Source organism: Helianthus annuus, chromosome 7, assembly GCF_002127325.2.
Source record: "Helianthus annuus cultivar XRQ/B chromosome 7, HanXRQr2.0-SUNRISE, whole genome shotgun sequence".
Classification (NCBI taxonomy): domain Eukaryota; kingdom Viridiplantae; phylum Streptophyta; class Magnoliopsida; order Asterales; family Asteraceae; genus Helianthus; species Helianthus annuus.
In genome coordinates, this window is record NC_035439.2 from 4,955,890 (window position 1) to 4,965,651 (window position 9,762).

Consider the following 9,762-nt stretch of genomic DNA (forward strand, 5'->3'; position numbering starts at 1 on the left):
GCGATGGTGGTTGTGGCACACCCCAACCGATGGCGGAAACATCGAAGTGAGACGAAGAAAGATTGCTCATCACACATAACGCTAAATGTGACAATAGAATTAAAGATAAATTGATTTCATTCATAAATAAATGTTACAATACATGAAAAATACAAGAAAACAATACAACAACAAATATGAAATTTATACAACGTATTTGACCTAAGACGTCTAAATGTGTATCTAAGCATCTACACTACTTCATTTCATAGCAATCGTCATCCTCAACCTGTAACATGTTTAAAATAAAGTTCAATGCAAAAGCAAAGGCGAATATACAGATTTTTCATACGTAGCATAAAAAGATATGTTTCAAACAATTCCATGTGGCAAGCTCTTGATACAAGATAAACAATAAAATCGGCATGTGTTCAACATATCAAACCAAGGATGAAACGCAATATGCTCATGACATAACCACAAGTCTACGGGCGGTGCGTTAATCGTATAGCGCTATATATGTCACGGATAGGCTCGTACGAAGTTAATGATAAGTCTAACACAAGATGTCCTAACCCAAGTTTAAAGTATCAAGTAATCAAATAAGCATGCGTGTAATAGGAATGTTTATGTATTATGAATAAAGTTTGCGTGTAAGTCTATAAATAACATGTTACACCCCAAAAAGTGGTAAACGGAAAAGGGGTTCAAGTATACTCACATAATTGCGAAGAGTTAATCCACGAGAATGTACCGCACGAAAGGAACGATTTATATCTAAACAATAATCGCAATGCAAATGGATGAAATTCTAAGTGATGGAATAACCTATTAATTTTAGGAAATTGGGTTCTCCTGTTTGGGGACTTAGAATTATATCAAATTATACTTATTCACCCAAAATAACCAAATTAATAATTATAAGATTCTAGAATTTATTAAAATCGCAAAATCATAAAATTACCATTTTAATGGTTTTCAAATATTTGATAAAATTCCATGAAAGTTCTATAACAATTACACAACCACTAAAAAGTCAGTAGAAACATAAATCCAATTTTATTTGCCACAATATTGTATTTTTAAATAATTAAATCATGTATATATGTGTGTGTATATATATATATCCAAATTATATTCATGAATTCTACAAAAAATTAGAAACAATTCTATAAAAATTCCCTGGTGTTTATATAATTTGAAAAATCAATAAAAATATTTATTTAATTTATTTGAGATTATCTTGTATTTTTATTTGATTAATATAATGATTAAAACATAAATAATTCACCAAAATTCCAATTGATATCTTAAAATTCCCAAAATTTACACACAATATACCAGTATGATATATAACAATATTATACTTTCAATTTCATGAAAACATAAGTCTAAATCTAAAAGCCCCAAATTCTATGCATGAAGAACCCTAATTTCAACTAAAATTAAAGTCGGATAAATTAGCATTCTATCACTGACATTGATAGAGGGCTTTTGTAGAGCACAAAAACTCAAGCAAGTTGGGCTTTGGAATCACCTGAAAACGTTAAGAATTGAAGGAGATATCGTCCGCACAAGTTACAAGCCCTAGAATGTTCTTCAATTAAATTCATCATGTAGAGATGATGAAATGGAGAAATTTCAGTGGGGTTTTGCATGGTTTGATCAGAGGTTACCGTTGATGTATGCTATGTTGACCAATTTTGCGAAAATGATAAAACCCAAAATGAAGAACAAAGGCTTTTAATGGAGTATTATATTTGGATTCAATTCCAACCAGTTATCGATCAATTAAGGGTCTCAACATAACGTTTGAAGATAATAATGTATTGGCATCATTAATCGAGTTTAATCCTTCATAAAAACGACGTTTTAACCGTTTCAAATAGTTATCCTCTTCGGTTTCGCGTTTTGGTGAAGAAGAAAGGGTAGCAGGTTAGCTTCCAGTGTGTGGTTATAAGTAATGCGCGATTGAGATCACCACAAAAGGCCTTGAAGATCAGCTGGTTTGCTTGTTGGGTTTTGAAACAAAGGGTTCCGGGTTCGAAACCCGTCCCTAGTGTTACTTTTTAACATGAAACTTCTATTATTTGCAAACCAGTCCCTCATGTTTAGATAACTGCTAACTTGACTAACGGGTAATGCTAACTGTAGTTAACAAATTTCTTATATGAATAACTAACGAAATTAACTAAGTTTACTAACTTAGTTAATTAAGATATATACTAACTTAGCTAGGTTTACTAACCTAGTTAGTTAACCCATTTTAAATAACCCCCTTAACTTGTAACTTTGATATTTTGACGGTTTTAACCCTTTTAGGTTAAAAACTTGTTTTAACCACAAATTTTAACGTAATTAATTATGTTCTTTATAACTAGTAGTCGAGTTTACCGAGTTTCGCTTATAAACCTCCGTTTTATTCCGGTTTTTAACCAACGAAATAAATGATGGTTTAATCTAATAGTATAATATTGGAATTAATAAAAATTATTGAAATTTCTAATTTTTTATTTACTTGGAAAGGGTTCGTTTTTGGAATCTGGGTCGGATTTCGGATATCCAATTTTGACGGATGTTACAGTCTCCTCTCCTTAAGGAAATTTCGTCCCGAAATTTATTCAAGAGGAAGACTTGAAAGAGCTTTGGCGAGAAGGTGATTAGTTAAAATTTAAGACTCGAAAATCTTGAACGTAAAAAGTATGAAGTTTTGAAGAATGACAAGATAGGTTTGCAAAAGGCTCGTTTGTCTAAAATGATTTGAGGTACCAAACATGGTTGAAAACGTGCAGGCGTGTAAATAGGTAAATCGGGTTCAAAACAAGTTTGGATAACTTAAATTGGAGATGTTTTGAAATGTGTCGTATTTAAGACGGAAAATTTTGATTAAAAATGGTTTGTATTTGATGAAATGCGAGGTAGTTTACATGGAAGTTTACACCAATCGCGTATTTGTGTAACTTTGTTTTTATTGAGAGGGACGAGAAACTTTGACGTTACATAAAAACAGTTTTTAGAGATAACGACCACTACGGTTGTTTGCACATGAATAAGAAATATAAAGGTAGTTTTTGTTTTTTTTTCTTTTTTTTTAGTAAGGAGGTAGATTAGGATTCGAACGTTCCAGCAGACTAGATTGTAATAGGGGAATAATGGAGGATAAGGAGAGTATAAAAGCGAACGATTTACTCTTAATAACGAATGAAAGTATAAGAATGGCATAAGTAGTGGATATATGGAAGTAGCGCATTAAGAATGAAGTCTCATCGTGGATAATTGGATATAATGCGTTTTTGAGTTGTTTAAGTTTACTTATAGTTCTAGGTAGGTCTGCAAAACATCGAAATTTCTCATGGCACGTTTTACGAATGTTTGGTAACATGGTGAAAACACTTATATATAGGAAGTACCAGCGGCGTATCCACCATGTTTTAACCATGTCACGTCTGTCTCGTATTCGATGTCATGTTACATTTTGTGTCTTACCATACACAGTAGTACACTCTATGGTTCTCATATGCCTATCACTATAATCCCGTGTGCACCCGCGATTATTTTGATTGCCGCATGATCCTCATAGCTTGTACTAGTTGTGTATGAATCCGAATATACATAAATTTGAAAAATAAGATTGTGTACGTATAAGGATGTAGTATATAAGCAAGCCCATGCTTAAGTATGTATGGGACCCACGTAAGCGAATCCCTCGGATTCCACTCGCGTACGGGTACGAATGTATGAACCATGAGTATGAATGAAAGTATGAGTATATATATAAGTTTAAGTATGAATATGCACATAAGTATGAGTATAGACATAAAACGTATGAGTAGTACAAGTATAAGTATAAGCATAAAACGTGTGAGTATGAATGTAGGCACGAATAAGAAAAATTACGTATATAGTGTATGTTGAAGTCTAACGAATTCGGGCATATAAAATGCTTGAGAAATTTGCATATGTAAAACGAATGATATGAGCGAACTCGTCGCGAGGTAACAATTAAAATGTGTATGATGATTTACATGTATAGTTGTTTAAGCGAAATGTTGAGTTTATCGAATCAAAATAGAGTGAGTTGATTTGGAAGGTAGAATATAGTTTGTAAATGTAAAGGAACATAAAGTACTCATTGGTTATGCATAACGTATTTTGTAACGAATGAAATGCTACTTTTGTTTTTAAAAAAAAATTACGTATGTTGAAGATTGTCAGTCCCCATGAAGTCTTCTAGCCCACGTGTTTTGAAATTCAAATGACGAATTAAGCGGTGTAGAAAAAAATTATTTTTTTTTGAAAATATCGGGTTTGTTTCATTTGCATCAAATCAAGAATTTTTTAATTTTGAAGGTTCTTGTGAAAACGTCGATCTTAGAAAAGAATTTTATCAAAAGGACTTGGTGATTGTTTTAAAAAAAAATTTAACAAATAATTTGTTGATGTTGAAAAGCGTCTTTGGTAAAACGTTCGTATAATATCTATAAGATCTTATAGGTATATGAGAAAGTTGATTTGAATTCCGATTGAGAATGAAAATCTTTAGTATGATGATATAACGTGAGTGTGTGTCTTAGTGATTAAGTCGAATATGAAGTTCATGGGCAAGACATTCATTGGACCGATTAAATTGATAGGTAGCATTTCGTAAGGTTTTGAAATTCGGGTAGTAAAACGTTGTAAGACATGGTTAAGAATTTCGTGTATATAAGTCGAGTGAAAATAGATTGTAGGATAGAAAGTACGTTTGATAAAACAATGTATTTGGAATTTGGTATAAGTAGGTATAAAACATAATCGTATTTACATAACATAGTATATTAAGAGAAAGCATTGGTAACGATCACCTAGGTAAGAGAATCATCCCTAATCCGTTGGTGAGATCGTTGTAAGAGGATAAAAGAAGCTGGGTTAATCGTCAAGGTAAGGAAATCATTCCTATCTTGATGATATGTTCCACTTGTAGTTATGAAAAAATGTAAATAAAATTACGAGAAATTATGCATGCTGATAATGTATAATCGCATGAAAGTAACAGTATGATGTATGGGCAAAAGTGAAATCTCAAAATGGTGCAAAATTGACAAGAGAGAATTTCATCATAAAAGATCGAATATAATAAGGCGTAAGTTCGATTAAAATTTGGATGGTTCCAAAACGGAACGTTGACTAACCAAAGTGGTCGAAAGGTCTCTCGAAATTGGGAAGCATGCTTTGGCCTAATAGGTGGTATACTCTCGCCGACAAGTCGGTTAACGGTATTCACCCTTCCGATTACTACATACCCCAATTCAATCGAAAATTCAAGACTTGGCGGGATTTATAAAATCAAGGAGTGGGACTAGTTGACAAGATGCGGGTTTCACCCCTAACTTGACGACTTTGAACCCTAAGTGTGGTTGGTACTCGTCGGGTCAAAATTTAATTTTGAGTTGTTGACGAGGGTCCACGAAATTTGAAATTTTAAAATTCGAAATTACCATTAAGATGTGGATTTCACTCCTAACTTAGTGGTGAATTTCATGCAAAAATAGAATCAAACGGGATGAGAGTCGTTTACCAAATTGTGGGTTTCACGCCTATTTTGATAGGCTCGTCTCGTTTGTATAGTACGAGTGTTTTCGAGTTTAGTAAAATCGAGTAGAATGCACTAGAAAAGGCGTATGTTGAGGAAAATAGAACAAGTATGAACACATAAGGAAGTATGTCAATAATAACACATGAAGAATCGAACAACGAGACAAGTATTAACACCTAATAAAACAAGTATTAACACATATGAATATCATGTCAAGTATTAACACAAAAGAATAGCATGTTAAATATTATCACATAAGTGACGTATATGTTTGAAAATCAAAAGGGAATAAATAAGAAGCAAATAAAGTAGCATGCAAGTAGTTTCAAGTAAAACGTAAGAATGAAGTTCTAAAACTATAGACTAGGTAAAAGCATTCCTACTTTTCCTAATTCCCTATAGTTATGGATCTGATACCAATCTGTCACACCCCAACCGATGGCGGAAACATCGGAGTGAGACGAAGAAAGATTGCTCATCACACATAACCTAAATGTGACAACATAATTAAAGATAAATTGATTTCATTCATAAATAAATGTTACAATACATGCAAAATACAAGAAAACAATACAACAACAAATATGAAATTTATACAACGTATTTGAACTAAGACGTCTAAATGTGTATCTAAGCATCTACATTACTTCATTTCATAGCAATCGTCATCCTCAACCTGTAACATGTTTAAAATAAAGTTCAATGCAAAAGCAAAGGCGAGTATACAGGTTTTTCATACGTAGCATAAAAAGATATGTTTCAAACAATTCCATGTGGCAAGTTCTTGATACAAGATAAACAATAAAATCGGCATGTGTTCAACATATCAAACCAATGATGAAACGCAATATGCTCATGACATAACCACAAGTCTACGGGCGGTGCGTTAATCCTATAGCGCTATATATGTCACGGATAGGCTCGTACGAAGTTAATGATAAGTCTAACACAAGTTGTCCTCAACCCAAGTTTAAAGTATCAAGTAATCAAATAAGCATGCGTGTAATAGAAATGTTTATGTATTATGAATAAAGTTTGCGTATAAGTCTATAAATAACATGTTACACCCCAAAAAGTGGTAAACGAAAAAGGGGTTCAAGTATACTCACATAATTGCGAAGAGTTAATCCACGAGAATGTACCGCACGAAAGGAACGATTTATATCTAAACAATAATCGCAATGCAAATAGATGAAATTCTAAGAGAAGGAATAACCTATTAATTTTAGGAAATTGGGTTCTCCTATTTGGGGACTTAGAATTATATCAAATTATACTTATTCACCCAAAATAACCAAATTAATAATTATACGATTCTAGAATTTATTAAAATCGCAAAATCATAAAATTACCATTTTATTGGTTTTCAAATATTTGATAAAATTCCATGAAAGTTCTATAACAATTACACAACCACTAAAAAATTCAGTAGAAACATAAATCCAATTTTATTTGCCACAATATTGTATTTTTAAATAATTAAATCATGTATATGTGTGTGTGTGTATATATATATATATGTATCCAAATTATATTCATGAATTCTACAAAAATTTAGAAACAATTCTATAAAAAATCCCTGGTGTTTATATAATTTGAAAAATCAATAAAAATATTTATTTAATTTATTTGAGATTATCTTGTATTTTTATTTGATTTATATAATGATTAAAACATAAATAATTCACCAAAATTCCAATTGATATCTAAAAATTCCCAAAATTTACACACAATATAGCAGTATGATATATAACAATATTATACTTTCAATTTCATGAAAACATAAGTCTAAATCTAAAAGCCCCAAATTCTATGCATGAAGAACCCTAATTTCAACTAAAATTAAAGTCGGATAAATTAGCATTCTATCACTGACATTGATAGAGGGCTTTTGTAGAGCACAAAAAATCAAGCAAGTTGGGCTTTGGAATCACCTGAAAACGTTAAGAATTGAAGGAGATATCGTCCGCACAAGTTACAAGCCCTAGAATGTTCTTCAATTAAATTCATTATGTAGAGATGATGAAATGGAGAAATTTCAGTGGGGTTTTGCATGGTTTGATCAGAGGTTACCGTTGATGTATGCTATGTTGACCAATTTTGCGAAAATGATAAAACCCAAAATGAAGAACAAAGGCTTTTAATGGAGTATTATATTTGGATTCAATTCCAACCAGTTATCGATCAATTAAGGGTCTTAACATAACGTTTGAAGATAATAATGTATTGGCATCATTAATCGAGTTTAATTCTTCATAAAAACGACGTTTTAACCGTTTCAAATAGTTATCCTCTTCGGTTTCGCGTTTTGGTGAAGAAGAAAGGGTAGCAGGTTAGCTTCCAGTGTGTGGTTATAAGTAATGCGCGATTGAGATCACCACAAAAGGTCTTGAAGATCAGCTGGTTTGCTTGTTGGGTTTTGAAACAAAGGGTTCCGGGTTCGAAACCCGTCCCCAGTGTTACTTTTTAACAGGAAACTTCTATTATTTGCAAACCAGTCCCTCATGTTTAGATAACTGCTAACTTGACTAACGGGTAATGCTAACTGTAGTTAACAAATTTCTTATATGAATAACTAACTAAATTAACTAAGTTTACTAACTTAGTTAATTAAGATATATACTAACTTAGCTAGGTTTACTAACCTAGTTAGTTAACCCATTTTAAATAACCCCCTTAACTTGTAACTTTGATATTTTGATGGTTTTAACCCTTTTAGGTTAAAAACTTGTTTTAACCACAAATTTTAACGTAATTAATTATGTTCTTTAAAACTAGTAGTCGAGTTTACCGAGTTTCGCTTATAAACCTCCGTTTTATTCCGGTTTTTAACCAACGAAATAAATGATGGTTTAATCTAATAGTTTAATATTGGAATTAATAAAAATTATTGAAATTTCTAATTTTTTATTTACTTGGAAAGGGTTCGTTTTTGGAATCTGGGTCGGATTTCGGATATCCAATTTTGACGGATGTTACAGTCTCCCCTCCTTAAGGAAATTTCGTCCCGAAATTTATTCAAGAGGAAGACTTGAAAGAGCTTTGGCAAGAAGGTGATTAGTTAAAATTTAAGACCCGAAAATCTTGAACGTAAAAAGTATGAAGTTTTGAAGAATGACAAGATAGGTTTGCAAAAGGCTCGTTTGTCTAAAATGATTTGAGGTACCAAACATGGTTGAAAACGTGCAGGCGTGTAAATAGGTAAAGCGGGTTCAAAACAAGTTTGGATAACTTAAATTGGAGATGTATTGAAATGTGTCGTATTTAAGACGGAAAATTTTGATTAAAAATGGTTTGTATTTGATGAAATGCGAGGTAGTTTACATGGAAGTTTACACCAATCGCGTATTTGTGTAACTTGTTTTTATTGAGAGGGACGAGAAACTTTGACGTTACATAAAAACAGTTTTTAGAGATAACGACCACTACGGTTGTTTGCACATGAATAAGAAATATAAAGGTAGTTTTTGTTTTTTTTTAGTAAGGAGGTAGATTAGGATTCGAACGTTCCAGCAGACTAGATTGTAATAGGGGAATAATGGAGGATAAGGAGAGTATAAAAGCGAACGATTTACTCTTAATAACGAATGAAAGTATAAGAATGGCATAAGTAGTGGATATATGGAAGTAGCGCATTAAGAATGAAGTCTCATCGTGGATAATTGGATATAATGCGTTTTTGAGTTGTTTAAGTTTACTTATAGTTCTAGGTAGGTCTGCAAAACATCGAAATTTCTCATGGCACGTTTTACGAAAGTTTGGTAACATGGTGAAAACACTTATATATAGGAAGTACCAGCGGCATATCCACCATGTTTTAACCATGTCACGTCTGTCTCGTATTCGATGTCATGTTACATTCTGTGTCTTACCATACACAGTAGTACACTCTATGGTTCTCATATGCCTATCACTATAATCCCGTGTGCACCCGCGATTATTTTGATTGCCGCATGATCCTCATAGCTTGTACTAGTTGTGTATGAATCCGAGTATACATAAATTTGAAAAATAAGATTGTGTACGTATAAGGATGTAGTATATAAGCAAGCCCATGCTTAAGTATGTATGGGACCCACGTAAGCGAATCCCTCGGATTCCACTCGCGTACGGGTACGAATGTATGAATCATGAGTATGAATGAAAGTATGAGTATATATATAAGTTTAAGTATGAATATGCACATAAGTATGAGTATAGACATAAAA